This window comes from Coloeus monedula, assembly GCF_965178545.1.
Source record: "Coloeus monedula genome assembly, chromosome: 2".
NCBI lineage: Eukaryota > Metazoa > Chordata > Aves > Passeriformes > Corvidae > Coloeus > Coloeus monedula.
The window spans coordinates 89,775,675-89,794,377 of record NC_138782.1 but is presented as its reverse complement, the minus strand read 5'-3'; the positions used below and the strand labels follow the sequence as shown (position 1 = coordinate 89,794,377).

At 39.2% G+C, this 18,703-nt stretch overlaps 1 protein-coding gene across 1 annotated transcript in view; it reads right to left on the bottom strand.

Moving 5' to 3' along the window:
• OGFRL1 (opioid growth factor receptor like 1) overlaps positions 1–18,703 on the bottom strand; it is an 83,000-nt gene that overhangs the window by 55,415 nt on the left and 8,882 nt on the right. The window lies entirely within an intron of this gene.

The following is an 18,703-nucleotide window of genomic DNA, read 5'->3' as shown; positions in this document are numbered from 1 at the left end:
CAAGGCAAGGACCCAGATTCCATTTGATATGGTTCTTCCTGATGCATAGATTTCAGGTAAATTCAATAGCTCCTCTCCTTCCCCTCCATGGAACAAAAAAACTTTTCCCTCTGTGTGCTAACAGGATTAAGTGTCGCATTTAAATTTCATCAAACTCCACTTTGTTCTCTAACCCCTTCTCTGAATTAGCAGACTGCTGCTGAAGCAGGCACAGCTTCTCCAACTCGTTAACATCACAGACATGTTGTGGCAGGGATCCAAGCTCTCTTTTCCTGCAGAGGATATAGCTTCTGTGGATGTGAACAATCTCCAGCGAAAGCTTAACACATCGTCCCATTTCCTCTGTTGGAAGGGAGTCTCCCAACTCACGCTCTGAACAAACACAGTCCTGGAGCCAGCCCATGGACAGTGTTTACAGAGACAGCAACGTCACTGATAGGACAGATTCGGATACTTTGGAACAAAAATACTTTGAAAGAAAAGAGAAGCAGCAGTATTTTTTTTTTTTCCATTAAAAAGTAGTAAATTAAACATTAGTCAAATGCTGATACTTTTTTTAAAGCTATTACATATGGAGGCTTCCTTTAAAACCACATCTATTTTACTGTGGTTAAAGTAAATCTCAGGCTGAACAAAGGAACTGAGAGGTACCAATTTAGCAGTAGTTCTACATTTCCATCCCCACCTCTCCTCTTGCTGCCTGACTTCCACATGTGCACACGAGGGGCCTAAGTAGTGCCAATATAAAATAAAGGAACACTTTTTTTCTTGTGGGATTTGTTTTAATTTTTTTTAAATGCACTGAAGACCTTTAGACTACCCAAACTTTGTGAAAATACAAAGGCGGAGCACCGAAAGTATTTACAAAGGTTTTGGACCATCTGTAATTCTTCATACATGCACTTTGACAACCTTATTTAATTAGTATCAACCTTTCACCATTTAGCATGCTGCTAAGTATTAGTCTATTTTTATTTTATTTATTTTAAGGAAGTGGAACAATACAGTGATCATCAAAAATAGTACATCAAAATAGTACATGCTGTACCCTGTACTTAAACAAATAAATACAGAAAACTATAATCCAAGGGTAGGATATATAAATATAAACTCTAATTTTCACGAAGTTCATGAGAATTATAACTTTTGGAAAACCCAGTCCATCTGGTAATTGAAGTGGTTTCAATCTCACAGTTACTAACACAGGAATGGAGCAGAAAGCTGCTCTCAGCATTCATTTTGCCAACGAATCAAACTTGTAACATCATATGGTCAATGTATAATACAAGGCAAACAAGCACAAGAGAAAAATGCACATTTTTTTCTTGTTTCTACCTCACATCCAGTCCTAAAACCTGCCTGGTGACTATGAGAGACACAGCTGGTATGAAGCAAGAGGCAAAGAAGTGCGAGAGAAAATGTGAAAATCCAGGCTCCATCCAAGAAGCAGGAAGGAAGAAACCCAAGGGTCAGCAGCAGAAGATAAGGGCAGAGACAGGCTCCAGCACAAGAATTTTTCTAAGTAAATGGCTTGGCAACAGAACTAATATCTTAAAAAGTTTCTGTGCCCAATGCCTCCCACATTGAAGCTGCTAAATCTCATCCTGTTCCCCTCTTCAGGGCTACGAATCGTAGTAACATGGAATGGTGCTACTCATGGCCAGAGCTGCTTTCTGTACAAAAATGAGCAGGCTACTTCTCAGAAAACCTAATTCGCAAGAAATCTCTTCTAGACCCAACCAAACAGTGGACAGAGGCTTCATTTTCTTTCACAAGTCTTAAACCACCAGGAAATCTTAACTGATGCATAGGAAAAAAATAAGGTAAAATAAAATTTAAATAAATAAATAAATAAATAAATAAAGCAACTGTGTACAGTTCTGCCTGTGCCCTTTCTGCCTAAAGATGAGGGCAGGCAGATAGTTATTTCAGACAGACCCCATATTAACTTCCTGACCAAGCCAAGTGAAAGCCTGCCAAGTGTTAAAGGGAGAAGAAAGGGATGTAAGCAGCCTGGGTACTTCCTTTCTGGAGATATTTTTTACCAGCGCTGCAATTCTACGGGTCTTACTGAGGGAACTGATGTGTTAGGCAGAGTACAGCAACACCCTGCTTTTACCTTCTGTGCTGAACACAAACCCAGAGAGGGCTAATGGCAAGTGGCACATAGGCTGTTTGTTAGGAGGCTATGTAAAATAGTGAGAACACCTCATGATGCTGATTAAAAAGCCACGATGACTACTTTCCCTCCTAGCCTGAATTATGTTTCTAGCTACACATATTCTACCTTCTCTTCGAAGCTGCAGCAACTGACCTTTGCCTGCTCACTGCCCCAAGAGGCTGCACAAACTGCACTGAAGTTACCACAAGGAAGTACCAGAAATGATTCTATCATCACCATTAGACACTTTGGCAGAGGCCAAAACCCAAATTTTAGAAGGATATAATATATACATCCCCTTCATAACAAAAAATCTGTCCTGGTGCTGCTCATGCCAGTGCAAGGAAACCTTGTTGCCTGGAGTGCAGCAAAGTGACACCTCCCGCCAACACAAGAGCAGTGCCAAGACATGCTAAAACGGGAGTCAAAGAGGAAGTTGAAAGTTAAGTTGGGTTCAGATTTTAATTTTTTTAAACAAAAAAGTCCTCCATTCTGAAGTGACAAATGTGGAAGTGAAGATTAAATTATGTTCAATTTTACATCACGTGTCTTTGAATTCTTTGGAAAGGTAGAAAGTTGACACAAATATACTGCATTAGAATTTATTGCAACAACAGTAATTTCTCTGAGAAGATCTGAAAGCACACACCTCATTTTCTAAAATGCAAATATTTCACTCCTTGCTCAAAGTGTCTGGAGGCTTAAAATAAGAGCAGATATAAACCGCAGTAAAAACCTGTAATATATACTAGCCTCCGAGCATTACTGCATTCAAAATATATTAGTTACTTTTTTGGTCAGCTCAAAGAAATGTTTGTCCCACCACCTGATATTTCTCTCCTAAGAGGAGAAAACTGGTTCCACAAATCCATTCCAGCAAATTAAAGAGTATTAGCAACATAAGCCAAAACGCAATCAAATCAAAGTGATGATTTATTGCTTATAATGAAAACGAGAGGATTTATAACTTCAGCTGTTCCTTCCAGTAATAAATTGATATTCTATAAAATATTCTGTAAGAGAGTTCAAGAAATTCAGTGCAAAATATTTTCAATATATTATGTATGTCACAACTCTGATTTTAGTTCATGATGCAATTTTAGCACATCCTGTTTCTACTCATATACTTCACACAACAGATTTGCGGCAACCACAGAAACAACTTTGAAAAGTTAAAAAATTACTTCTAAGGCAAAAGTGCTTTATCTGTACATGTTCTACTAGGAGCTGCTAAATCTCTAGGAACAAAGATACCTCACCAGTATCCAAAACAGACAAGCAGAAACCCTACAGATGCAATTAGGAACGTTTTCTTATAGCTTTCATGGAGGAGAATGGATATGACACTACCTGTAAGCCAATACTCCCAGCAAGTGTAGTCTGCCATCAGTTCAGAAAACTTCTCTGCAAGAGAGGCACTGAGAATGATATGACCCTAATGACCCATGTCCCATGGCATCAGAGAGTAACTGCCAGAAGTCTGAAGGACTTAAAGCACCAATACTCTTTTTAGAAATATTTTAAATCTGTTTTATCTATTAGTAAATGAGTACGCTTACATAGTTAAGAGGAGATGTAGACAATAAATGCTTGTGAACACAAGGCAAACTGTGTGCATCTCAAGGAGAGTACCCAGGTAGGGATATCTAAATTTCAGCCCTGCTGTGCAAGCACCTTCACAAACATCAAACATTCAGTTGGCAGTGGAGAAAACTGAAATGTGTAACAACAGAATAGTGGTGGATAGGCTTAGACCTGGGTCCAGCCAACGCTAGTGAAAGGAAGATGATTTCCATACCTTTATTTCATGCTTGCAGCTTTTTGCCAGTGTCTTAAGAGAAGCACTTATACCTTCTTGCCCTCAATGTATGTCCACTTGGCAGTGAAAGGGCTAAACCAGTCTTACATCAGTGATACTGACAGAAGATTCGAATTATTCCAAAATAACACTGTTCTCATAAGCAGCAACTGCAAAATGCCTGAGGCAAAATGTGTCAAGTTCCAAATTTTAATTATTCAAACCCTCTACTGAAACACTCATGTTCTCCTCTTCCTAAAGCTACCACTTTAATTCTTTTTTACTAATGTGAAAAACCTGCAGATCTTTGTCATGAGGAGAAGAATGCTCAGATTAGGAAACTTGCATGCTTTTTTCAGTATGGGTTCGCATCTCCTTTGCAATCAGATTTTCAGCTCAGCAATGACATGGAAGGAAATGTAACTGAAAAAAAAGATCTTTTAACAAAGCTGGTATCTGCAGTCAGTTCCTCACAGGAATGAAACACCCAACTTTCCAGGACAGCACCAGATATATTTGTATAAAATATCTTTGTGATAGAAATGAACAAAAGAACAACATGGCTTCTTTACAGATTTCCTCATACAAGACATTAAATCCTTCTGTGTAGATAGTTGCTATGGTGCAGACTTAAGGGGAGAAAGAGGGGAGATCAGACTTCTTGTTTACAGGTTTCCAATATGCTCCACTTGATCCATCTTGAAATTGAAACCCTTTAGCTTCCTGTCTTTAGGCTGTCAGATGGTAAAGAACAAACACAATGTTAGCAACTTTACAAAGCTCCCACATGTTCTGCACAGAGCTAGAGAAAAACATCCACATGGATTAGGCAACAGACAGGAGGGACAATATAGTTTCAAAAAGAATAAAAGCCATGCTAAATCCTGAAAGACTTATTCAAGGGAAAAGAGACTTACTCAGGGAATGAAATGCCAGATTATCTCTGAACACTGTCAACACTTCACAATGTAACATGGCATGGATCTTTAAAAAACTACACCTTTTCGACATTCTCAGGTGAAATTCTGATTCTTCTGAGAACTTCTTACACAGGTTTTATCCCAACAGGTATGCTTCTCTATTTACAGACTCGGGAAGAGTAAGACAAAGGCACTTAGGGTAGGATTCAACTCACAATAAGACACAAAAAGCATGCAGTCCTCTACAGTCTAAAAAGCCTACAGAGAGATTCAGCTTACTCTACAGCAGACATTTAGGGTCTAATTCAGGTACCTAGAGATAGGTAACTGCTGTCAGTTTAAATGTCCTGGCAGTTTCACCTCAATTCCAGTTGCCTCTCCTGTAAACCTTGTATCCATCAGCATTATGCAATTTTTATGAATACTTTAGAGATCCTAGCAGGCACTTAGTTCAGGCAGGTGACCAGAGGGCTACTATCCAGGCCCCACTTACTCTAGCAAGGACATTTCCATCAGCTATGAAGACAGAGCACAGGAACTTGGTGCAAAAGTATAAAACTTAACTGCTCTTCATCAGTCATGAAGAGAATGCATCCTTTATTCTTTTGACAATTGATAAGAATATAGCTATCACTTGTTAAATAATCAGGCTGCTCTTTATTGTGGATTTGGAGTTATGCAAGAGACTTGGCCTTTGCAGTCACTTCTTTAGGGTCCCATGTTTTAAAGAAGCTGCCAAATGTAATTTCTTCCCTAGATCCCTTAGTCCCTTGCGAAGATTAGGCTAGAACCTTTTTGCCAAAACCTTTATATAACCTGTCGGCATGAACTGCCTTAACCAACTCTTTTTTAGTATGGTGTATAAAACCCACTCATACAGAACAGGTCAGCTCTCCCATTCAGTCAGTGACCAGTCTGGTTCTGTCATATATTCTGTTTCCACTAAACATCCAGGGTGAGGTATAAGCAACCACCTGATCCAGGATAATTTCAAGGTTTAGGAACTAAATGATGCAGTCTTTCTAAAATAAATAGAAAATTCCCTGCATGGACAGAGATGCCTTTAAAGACCTCCAGAGGGAGATCCTGTCTAATTTTTGGCCTTTAAATTGCTTTGAACATCCATCTTAGGCATCATCAGTGGCCACACCAGCATCTTGCTCCAGCCTGCATATTCAGCTCAGTCAGGTCAGGAATTCAAAACTCAAAAATAAATAGAAAAGGAAACAAGACCTGTGACAACTTTCAAATTCCACAGCAGTTTTCTTGCTCTCTTTAGACTGCCATTTATTTATCCTCTGCCCCAAGTGCTACTGTTTGCCATAATCTATTTCTCTTTCTTTACCTGCTTACTGTTTGCACAAAGTGTAAAAATATTATTTTCCATATTGTCACATATACCTGGAAAGTTTAACTAATGCCCAAAACCATTTACTCCCCAGTGTTAGCAAACAGCCTAAACTGAAACAGTAGCATCTAATCTGTATTTATGCTTCTACCAGCACCACTAGAAATCTGGAAAAAAAAAAAATACACTGGAGGGTATTGGAGTAGATTTCTTTCCATTATTTTTTTGTTCTTCCATCTTCTGGGATTTGTTTCCAAGGAAGATATTAATCTTCTGCTGTTAATCCAGAAGCCCTCCTGACTGTGTTCTGCTAACAGAAATCAGACCTTCACTAAGGCCAGACACACAGAACAACTACTAAGTTTTAAACACCGGAGAAAGTATTGCCCCTTCATGTTTACAGGTACACTTTCCCATTTATTTAACAAGCATCAGAACGATTCTGCTAACGTAGCTATAACGCAGTTCTCACAGCTAAGAGAAGGGATACTGTGCAAGAAAGGCATCCGGTGCTTCTCTAGCTATACTCCTTACACACAATCCACCCAATAGTAAGAATATTTAAGAGAGTCACATAGTTCCCATGGAGAGAGAGATCTTGTCAGATTTTATTCCAAATCTACTGAAAACAGAAGAGTTTTTGCCAAGTCAATTTTGGCAAGTGTTTCCAGCATTATCCTGTCTTGCCAAACTGCATTTAGATTTTGCTGGACTTATTTACTTGTTCAGTATGCTCAGAGAAGTAGAACTATTTGTTGCTGTAGAGAATTTGGCTTACTCTGAAGACCTGGAACAACATTTAAGAGATGAATCAGAGATGGACTAACTTAGAAATTTGATCTGTTAACCTCACCTCATAGCACTAGTGCATGCTAAGTGTTAGAACTAATCCATAGTGCAGCTACTTCAGTTCTGAGACCAGACAACTCTCTGAATCTCAAATGACGCTTTTAACGTTTTGTTTTTATATAGCCAAGTTCCATCCCTCTCAAAAATACCATCCAACACAAGCTGTAAGATGACACTGACGATCCTCTTTAGGGGTCAAAACAACACAACTACGTTTCATGAAAAAAAAAAAAAAAAAGAATCAGCATTCTTTGCTGACTGCATGGAGATGAATCCTCCAAAGGCTTGATTTTCAGAAGACATCAAGCATCCAGTCTCTTTCTCTCAAATACAAAGGTACAGCTCTTTAGGACACCGTAAGTTAAAGGCTGATCCCTCTCCCACTGTTGTCCACACCCTCACTCCCCACAGAGCCGGTCAGTGCTCTGCTTCCACCCTGTCAGTGAGGCACGCAGGAATGCTTTTGATCAGATGCACCAGAGGTACAGTGGTGACATATTTCGCCTGACAGAGTCATGCTCTACTGCTCAACACAAAAAATGGACTGAAAATATTTAAGTATTTCAAAAACATTACCTGCAGCACTTGTTTCCAAGCTTTTGGTACTGTTTCTCCCATGCTCGTCCATTCCACATTTTCAGCTTTACTACTAGCTTGCTTTTTCTCTTTTTCTTTTCTTCCCTGAGCCAGACGTTCATTCTTCATGCCTCCCTCTACTCCCTCACTTCCTGACACTGCCCACTGCCTTGCAATAGACAGCAACCTTGCCTTCCCTTTTCCAACACAGAAGCGATGTACTAAGTCATAGCCATGTCCAACTATCCTCAAAGAACATACTGCCTTGAAAAAAGTACAGAATACCACTTAGGCTTACATTCTGTCATTTTCTAACTCCTCACTGTTACAAATTCAGCCTGGAGGATGTGTAAACATACCTTACACACTTCTGGTTTGTAAATGTGTACATGTATGTATTTCGGTTGTGTTCAAGGCAAACGGCACCATCTTGCTTCCTGAGAGACACAAGTATGCTACCATATGACCCCTTCCCATCTTCATTGTACTGTTCCAATATTTAGTTCACTTGCAAGCTAACAGGAATACCTGAGGATTTCTCTACAGAAAAAAACAAACCAAGAGAAAATAAAGAATCAAAGCCTACCACTCTCCATCCCAGGGAAACATACCACTCAGTGACTATTCTTCATGGATAGTTTTAAATCTGTTCACCAAATTATAATCCCTCAGATACACAATTTCTAGACCTTTTACTATTTCAATTTTTTCTATCAGGATGTTTGGGTTGCCAAATCTAACATCATGGAATATACCATAAAGTCTAGTGTTTGTATGGGGCTCTCAATCTGCCTGATTTAACATGAAATAAAATAAAAAGACAATTTAACAAGCGAGTTCCATTTCCTGGTACAATCTACTCAATTTGCCTACTTTGGTTTGAGTCCTATTTCAGTATTTCTGTCCAAAATCATGTCAAGCTGACAGTCTATAAGCAGTCATAAACTCTACTCACCCAGTTAAGACCTGGCACAATTCAGTTTCCATCTGTAATCTGGAGTACACTAATTTTAGATTAGCAATCCACAGAGTTTTTTTATATTACTCCTCTCCAATTCCTTGATACAAGTTATTGGCATCTTCTAAGCTATGTCCTATTTTAATAGTGGTTGTTAAACATCCTCCTGGCTTGCTGAAGTTGAAAGAATGCCATCAGCATTTGTATCTGACTACGCCCCAGCTTTCTAATCACATGCCTGACAAATTGATAGAGTATTGTCTTTAAGCACTACTATATAATTTTGACTTCTACCTGATCATGAGCACCAACATTAAAATCCTTTTGTTTCTAATAAAAATCTTTCCTTCTTTCTCTGTCCAGCTGTCCTCCCTCCATCCATGTCATTTTCTTACTAATTTTATACATTGCTTCATTATCTGCTAATTTATATTCATGGAATAAAAGCTGACAGACATCTATTTAGGGATTTCTTGTGGCAGGAGGAAGGGAAAGAGTATTTTGAAGTGCTGTTTCCACCTCTATTCTCAGACATTTTATCTTTGCTATGTCCCTTGATTGTGGATTCTTCCACAACTAGTAAGACTTTTGTAGGCCATTCAAAAGTGCTACACTTTTTCAGTTCATATTTCATCTTTCCCTTTATGTTGTTCAAAAGCTTTCTACCTTTTGAATTTCTTCCTTTGAGGAAAAAATATTGAATTCATCTGACTATAAACGGACTTCTATGAGCAAGATATGCACACCTGAGCTAGTTATCCTACACTGACTTTGAAGCTAAAGGAGAGAAGTAAGAAGGGCAACTGGGGACAAGTCATCCCATTCCTAAATATGTACCTAAAATAAAACATATAAAATTGTCATGTAAAAGGGCCTCTCCTTATTCATTAATGTAAGCCTAGAACAATCCAGCTCGGACATATTTAACTAAATACAACTAAAGCACAGCTTTAGTAAGTTCAGCAATATGAATGCTTATCATAGGTATTTCCTACCGACTTTCATGAACAATTAGGGTCCCCACAGAGTATTCAAAGATAATGATAACCACACTAACCCACCATGGGACAGAGAAATTATATTTCCAGTAGTTTTCCACCTCGAGACAAGACCGTATTTATTTGCAGAACATTAATAATTCCTATCAGTTTCTTTGTGAAGAAATTTACATATTCATAAAATAAGCATTTCTGAGTTACTTCACTGATTCACATATACCTGTATTATTGACCTGTCAAATGGCTGCCACCTTTGCTCAGAACTGATCTGCAGGGTCATTGCCCTGGGCCTCATCTAACAAGCTCTGCGGAATACATACAGCCATTTCAAATGGGTCTGACCTGTATCTTTCAAGTATTTGTGAAGATACTTATGTACAAGCAAGTTTCTCTAAGAAGAGCTGGAGAAGGTTTAGCAGACAGGACACTGTGCCAACTCTGCAGAGCTTGTTAGATGAGGCCCAGGGCAATGGGCCCTCTGCTCCTTGTTGGGTCTTGCCCTTGCCCAGTAAATCTAGGGCCTAAGCCAGCTTCCTGGCTGTCAGTGCTTTCCATGCATTACATAGAAGCTCCAGTTACTGGCTGGAGTGTCTTAACAGACATCACTACTCAAAAAAAAGACCAAAAGCCCTCATAGCAGGTATGATTTCAAGGAGATAGCAAGTGAATGTGTCTCACATAGGCCTTCTGCCATTTCATCACTGTTTAGTTTAAGCTGTCAAAAACCCCTCTGTATGTTTTGAAAACACTTCAGGATGTTGATAAGGAACATTTATAGTTAAAGAATTAATCACTGCTATGAATCCCAGAATCACATGGGATGTCTAGAAAGGCTTTGAGGTTGCACAGCTTTCAACAATCAAAATAAAAACTTCACAGCTCATTCTAGCCCCCATAAATTAAATTGCTGACACACTAATAAGATCCTGACTGTAAAGGAACAGCAGCATTTGTTCCTAATGCAGGTAGACTAAGTGTTCAGCTCTTTTATTTTTTTAAACCACTAATTTCTGAGCAAGAGCTTCATATGAGCACATATTCCATTGAATAATGTCATCAACTACAGGCAGAATGCTAGCAACTAATTGTATTAAGAAATTCCAGAACACAAAGCTGGTTTACTTGGCACAGCATGCACATCTAGGCAATGGGTGGAAAAAACCCCAAGCCATTTGCACAGCTTCCTTTGCCTCTTTCTTCTCCTTCTTCCCTGATACAGGTGTGGGTGTGGGGGGGTGTGTGTGTATACATGTACGTACACACACACACACAAATAAAAATACAAGGCAGAGTATATCAGCCTTGTATAGTGGAACTTCTCAATACAATTCATTTCAAGCATACATATATAAAGATATATATATATATATAAAGAACATTAAGGATATACAAGTTGTTATGCAGAATGGTGATAACGTTTCTGGAGGAAGTAAAATGTTTTCATTGCTCTGCACAGAACAAAGCAGGCAGCTTCCCCAGAAACAGCAGCACACATCAGAAATGCAGCTATCAACTCTGCAAAGCCAACACTGCAATATGAAAATATTAATCTTATTCTCTAAGTATACAGAAGGTAAGGAGGGCAAGAGGAAAAAGAGTACTATAAACATTACTGTAAGAACATCTCTTAACAGCCTATGGCCTTCAGCAGAGTGCACAAACTCTTCCCAAAGCTTTTATTACAACAAAGTAGTTTAAAAGGTTGGTGACTGATTAACCCTTTATTTCTGAAACCAAGGAAAAAGGTTTGAAAAAGATTGAAAAAGTTCAGGTCTGTAATGGAGAATAATAGCATTATAGAACAACTGGAGTTGGGAGTTATTTCATGTATAGGCTGTGATGAAGACAAAAGCAAGCAGTTTAAGTTGCATCTAATGAATATAGGTGAGTCAAGGAAAGGCAAAGAGATGAGTGATATGGTGAAAGCAAAGAGACAAGACATCTCTGCACAGCATCCTGGAGAGCTAAAAGCAAGTCCTCCGTCCTTACACAAGAAGGGTTACAAAAGGAGTACAATGAAGAAGACCGAATGGCTCAGAGCTCCTCCAATTCAATGCTGAAAGACCTACTACTGACTGAAATACACCTGGATGCCCAAAGGAGATTGAAAAAAACCTGCTCTGAGCAATATCCCTCTCTTCCACTGACAGTCCTGCCTTGCTACAGGCAGATGTTCTTGAATTAATTTTCTACGCTCTGCACTATGAAAGGAGGTATGTATTTAATCAAAGGATGTACAAGGAAGGGGGGAAGAAAAAAAACCTTCAGCAACACAAGACAAAGTTACAGAAAGTATTTCCAATTTATTCACAAGAAAAATCCAAGTGCCAGTAACAGGAAGCCTGAATTGGAGGAAAATGCTGGCTATCCATATTAAATTAAGAGATGTATTGTTAAGTAAAAGCAGCTATGTTGACATCCACAGCTAAAAAGATGCCTCAAGCTATCATCTGGAAAAACACTATGTCACTGCATGGCACGTGGCTTCCTTCCCATATCCTTTGTTCATTTATTTGTTTCATAATAACTATTTGAAGCTTTAGGAAAAAAACCAAAACAGCCTGTATATGTCAATAGAAAAAAAAAATGGAGTTCATGCATCTTGGTCTATAAATTATTGCTTAAAGGGAAAAAGCTTATATGCCAAATTCAACTCAATTCACTACAACTCGAAAGAATCATCCTAACTCAGTTTTTTTAGCGATACAGGATTAGTCCATCTTCTTTTATTATGTTTCTAAACAAAACAAGCATATTGTTTAATGCCTATTTCACATATAATTAACAAAGAGAACTTCTCAAGAAATATGGCGACTAACACTCACTTTTCAAGCAAAGAGTTAAAGAATGTATCTGAACAATACAGTTTTGAGTGCAGCTCGAGTAGGAACAGCCGCTCAGTACCAAAAGCTTTCTGTTCACGTCATCAACTGTGTTTCCTTCATAACAAGTGCATATGTAGGCAGATGGATTGTGCCGTTTCCAACAGTTGCCCTGTCATTTTAAAGATGATTTCCATAGACAGCATGCAGATGTAAATAGCACTGGTTGACTTTCCTCTTTTACTTTCCTCCTTCTTGGTTGGCAGACACAACTTCCACAGAGTCAAAACTAAGACCCCCTCAGACAAACCTGCTCTTCTCTTTCAAACAGGGCTGGGGAGCAAAGAAGCTTTTTAAGAATACATCATTAATTCAGTAGATGGGTGAAGAGGGCTTGACTTGACCTACCCAAATCTGAAAGCCAGGGCCTGAAAACAACACCCTTCCTCCCCAGGGATATGGTGACCTCAACAAGTACTAGGTAAGACAACACACACCAATATTTAAGGAAAGACAAAGCTAGCAGCCAGCTGCTATTTCAGACAGAAAATAAGGGCCACTGCTCTAACACTCTTGTATTACGTTTGCATGGCCAGGTTTTGGTAGCAGTGGAGACTACAGGGGTGGCTTCTGTGCCAAGCTGCCAGAGGCTTTCCCCATGACTGGCAGAGGCAGTGACGGCCAGCTCTGAGACGGACGCACTGCTGGCCAAGACCGAGCCAGTCTGATAAGGCAGTGGTGCCCCATGATAACATATTTAACAAGGGAAACAAGTTATTGTGCAAAACTAATTTGGCTCAAAGAGGAGAGGAGTGAGAATAAGTGAGAGGAACACTATGCAAATGTCAAGTTCAGTGGGGAAGGAGAGGGAGGAGGTGCTCTAGGCATGGGAGCAGAGATTCCCCTGCACTCTGTGGGGGTGCAGAGATCCACCTGCAGCCCATGGATGAGACCCACACCTGAGCAGGTGGAAGCCCAAAAGATGCTGTGACCCTGCTGGAAGTCTGTGCTGGAGCAGGCTCCTGGCAGGGACCCACAGACCGATGGAGAGAGGAGCCCATGCTGGAGGAGGTTTCCTGGTAGGACTTGTGACCTTGTGGGGGATCCACACTGGATCAGGCTGTGCCTGAAGAACTGCACCCTGTGGAAGAGTGACCTGTGTTGGAGCAGCTCATGAAGAACCTTAGTCCATAAGGAGGATTCACATTGGAGAAGTTCATGGAGAACTGTCTCCTATAAATGGGATCCCACACTCAAAGAGGGGAAAGACTCCTGTCCCTGAGCACCATCAGGAACAACCTGTGATGAACTGATCGTAGCCACCATTCTCCATCTCCTTTTGCCACTGTGGGGGACAAGGTAGAGCCTGGGAAGGAGGGAGGAGTGGGGAAAAGGTGCTCTTAAGGTTTGTTTTACTTCTCATCCTTCTGCTCTAATTTTGAATAGCAATAAATTCAATTAATATCCCCCAGTTGAGTCTGTTTTGCCTGTGACGATATTTGGTGAGTGATCTTTTTCTGTCCTTATTTCAACTCATGAACCTTTTGTTTTATTTTCTTTCCCCTGTCCAGTTGTGGAAGGGAGTGATAGAGTGGCTTTGATGGGTGCCTGGCATCCAGCCAGGGTCAAACCACCACAAATTCTTCTGAAGTTTAGCCCTAGCAGTTTTTAAGAGGTAGCTGGCAGAAGAGCAGGTTACGTGTCTGAAGCTGTTTTTTACAAAGAAAACTCCTCGTGTGCATGTAGTGTGATTAGAGGCTGAAGAAAGCAGTCCCAACATACTACTACATTTTCCAAGAGGAAACATGCTGAACTTTGAGACGGTACGTAATTCAGGAAGAAGAGTAATAGAATGGGTATTGAAAGAATTTCCTGCCAAAGCACAAATATTATCAATATGTAAATCTTCACAGGAGGTACTTAATGCTTTTGATATTAAATACTCTGCCTATGCAAGTCCTTTCCTATTGCTCAATCCTCTTCAAAACTATTGCGAAGCTTTCCAGATGAGGAGATTATGTCAAGAATCTTCTGCCTAGATGGCACTTCTCAAGTGCATCCAAGTCTCATAAATTTCATTACATGGTCACTTAGAAATTCTCTTGGTTGTCAATAAAGCCAGTTTTAAGCCCAGAAAGACTCCTCTAAGCACTTGTTATTTGTTAAACCACAACTCTGTTCATTACTGTTCTACTTTGTCAACAGTAATACGCACCTCTATCATTTACAAATGTAACCTGACCGTTGCCAGTAATTCCCACTTTTCTTCTGCCATAAATACCAAAAATTCAGCTACTTCTACAATGCATGTAAGGCATACCCTAAACAGCTACCTTGGCCCTGAATTAAATTTGCAGTTAAGTCAACTGCTGTATTAGTTGAATTTTCTTTTTCTGAGTTCACTACAAGCTTTTCAGAGTCACTTAGATATGCAAGAAAAGGCTTTTGGAAACCTCAGCCCATTTCACTTGCTCTGTCTGCAGAGAAAAAATGATCAACCTAAAATCACAGCTTCATCGGTGTCTGTCCTAATTTCAAATCCATGTACTATCCAACTAAACCATCATCTTTCAAGATATTTACACCCAAATAAATAACTGGCTAAGAAGATATGTCTTCTGTCTTCCCACATTTTAATTAGCAAGCAAGTCAGAGCCACCTACAAATGCCCATCCCTCTGCCCTCCTTCTCTTGCTCCTCCCATTTGATCCCTGGCCACATTATCTAAATTCCACTTTGGTGCCACTAGTCTTGAATCAGACTGTAAATTCTTTTTGTAGGACCTCATACCTTACTATGTACAGTAAGTGTGCAAGATGATGTAGAGTACTAATCCTAACATGACCTTCAAGCATTACTGAAATACAATATAATTTCAACCTGACAAGTATACAAATCTTCACTGAATGTTACTTGCAAAACACAGATTAGGGAAGTTTCTTGAATACAAAATACTTTTTTTTTGACATTGTAGATACTGTTTTACCTACCTACAAGACAATAATTTTTTGTAAGAACTCTGACCAGGACATTAGCTCCTTTACAAAAAAAGTCAGGAAGTCCAGAAAGTCTTAGGGTATCTGTTCTTATGTGAAATGTAAAGGGACAGATTCATGTTTAGATTATGTCCTCTCATACTTTTATACAAGCATGCATATAAACATATTTGAGAAAAATGGATACTGACAACAAGAAAAAACCAATTAACAATAAAATTCGCTTTACCAAAAGCATAGATATTTAACATATGTAACAAGCAGATGCATATCTTCTCTGTGTGCTCTCAAGAAGGAATACACTAGTGCTTTCAGTATCAGCTTAAATCAGTTATGTGCTACGACTTCACTGCTCTTTTTCTAGTATGATAGCAATCACCATTAAGTACTGTCCCAATCACATAAATTGCTCTCTATGTCTTAGGGCTGTATTTTAGCAATAGGGTCCACCCACACATATAATTAGTTGGCAGGAGTGGAATCTTGAAATTGCCTCAACTGACTTCTAGAAAAGTATGAATCAACTTTTAGCACTTCCTCCTTTTTTTTTTTTTTCCTCTCCTTGAAAGGGAGGGTGAAGGGGAAGATCGCTGAACCTCAAACAGCTGAGATGCTACGGTATGTCAGAGGTGAACCTGGACACATGAAACCTCCCTGACCTCCCCATCATTTTTCAGGGTTGGGCCTCTTCCAGGAAAAACAGATTTTCAATACTTCTGCACCCCCCACCCCCCAGTTTCTCTTTCTGGTGAATTTCTAGCTTCCAGAAGTCCTTTAAGTGATCATTTCCTACAAGGCTTAGGATTTCAAATTCTAGATGAACCACTGCAGAGATGATAAAGATGTGAAATAATCTTGTGAAAACTTTCTAGCGGAGTCTAAAAACAAAGCCAAGTAACCTGCACAACCAAGCAACTCTGAAAACTTGGAACTGAGTTTGCAGTTAAAAATATATCCTGATTCCACTTTTGATTCTTCCTTTCAGAGATTGAATGATTTCTAGATATTAAGACACAGACATCACAATAAGGATTAAGCAGTATGTAGAAAAGTTTGGCCTAATTCACATGCCTGTGATAAATGAAATGAAAGTTTTAAACAGACAGCTATGTTTTAGGTGTCAAACATTTCTTGACGTCTGTGGCAGTTGGCAGCTGCAAACATCCGACTGAAAGCCCCATCTGCTGCTTCACAGCTTCCAGTCGAGGATGTTTACAGTCGCTCACTGTCAACAGCAATACACATTCCTTGGCTGTTTATTTTATATTATTAACATGCAGAAGCCTCCAAGCAGATTAGTTAAGATCACTACAACTTCTGTTGCTGTGTTGCTGCCCGTAGATATACACGGGACTGTTTTTACAGTATTTACTAATGAAATAAAGTACAACTTCCAGAGGAACATTTGCAAACAGCCAGGCTTATTTTCTATTCAAGCGTTACTCTTCTAGTGTTACATTGCCTATTTTACACCCAGTAAGAATTAAACAAAGACGTACAAAAAGAGAAATTTGCTTCCACTGTTGTACTTGTTTTTGTTCCCCAAGAGACTTGTGCAATCCTGTCACATTCATCCAAAAACTGCATTACTCTACAACAAAGTTCACTTATCAGCACAGCAACTAAAGATAGTAACTGGCACAAAAATAGAACCAAACCCTTCCTAAGGGTATTTCTCTAAAGTGTCTGGGATGGCTTCCTTCCCCACAGAAAAGTGTGTGCAAGGAAATTATATGATATTAGAAGTTAGCTTATGCAAGATTTGTTTCTAAATAAAACCATGGAAAAAACCCTACCACCCATCCCACAGGGAACTGTGGGTAAGAGCGAAGAAGTTGTATAGTAAACTCTGCAAAGGCTTCAATGAAGTTCAGACCTGCTACAAGATTTCTACAAATTATCTGAGCTAACCAGTTGCTGGTACACTTCACAGAGAGTTGGCAGAATGGCATTTCTCACCAAATGAAAAAGCCAAAATGATCTGGCACAAGAACATCTCGGTTGTACAGTTCTGCTGTTTGTTTTTTGTTTTATCTCCCATTTCCTTATTAAGTTAATGATAGGGAAAATTAAAGATTAATCACTCAACTATTTTTCTGAAGTCATATGAAACCGCAGCAGGCAAGCAGAGTGATTATATCACTCTAATTAGAAGGTGTTTTTCCTTGAAACTTTCTTACCCCCAAATGAAATTACCACACTGTAAACTGAGTAGGTTATGAAAAGTGTGTAGCTGGAACACAGAAGCCTGTGGCGTATTTACTCAAACTGGTAAGCGTGAAGGATCTCTATAAATCACTTTCAAAACTCAGGGTTATATTTTCTATACTAAGGTTAAGAAAATTAATCTTTTAGGCAGCAGGCGAAAACAAGCAGAATTATGCTGGGGCCTTTCCCTTTATTCAATATCAACTTTGAGCTACTAAAGCTTCCTAGGGAATCACATTTTCTCAATGGGTCAAGTCACTAAGGAAACAAAGCAAACTTTATCAGTGCTGCACAACTCTACATTCCAGGAATTCCTAGCACTTGGCATCTATATACCACACCAGAGCCACAGGATCCACTCACCCTCTCCTTAGGAAAGCTACCATGACAGGCTATGAAACTCTCAGTAGGGTCCCCAACTTTTCACAAAGTTGGCAATACAAGGAGGTACTGGCCATTTCTGTGTGAGGTCTACTGAAGAACAAAGCAGTAAGAAAATACATTTACTATAACAATACTTTGGGAAAAAAGGAAAAGACAGCTCCTCTTTTGGCAAGTTCTATCTTATTTATCACAAACCAGCTAAGAAAAACACTTAAATCACCTTGTAAAACAATATGTATAGATAGTAACAAAAAAAAGCCAACAAACAAAACCCTCAAATGCAAAACACTGATTGCAGAATGAAAGTATTTCAGAGAAATTGCACCTAGTCATGACACTAAATTATGATTTTATTTGTAGACACTCTGGCCTAATATCTACAACTTAAAGAGGGAAAATGTAGGGAGACTATAAAATGGAATTAATTAGATGAAGGACATTATATCAGCAGCAATATGCAATTCCACTCTATATATGGCTACCTTTCAATTTTTAAAAAACAAACAGATTACATCTGTATGGAAGTCAAAACAAGGTCAATCTAAAACTGTGAGGCACTTTGTCACACAGTATGGACTGTTATGCAGAAGAAGGCAATGAGTTGTCTTTACCACTCCGATATTTAATTTGTAAAGTATTCCTACAGAGGTGTTTAGTAAGAAAGTGTCCAAGACTTAAATAGCAA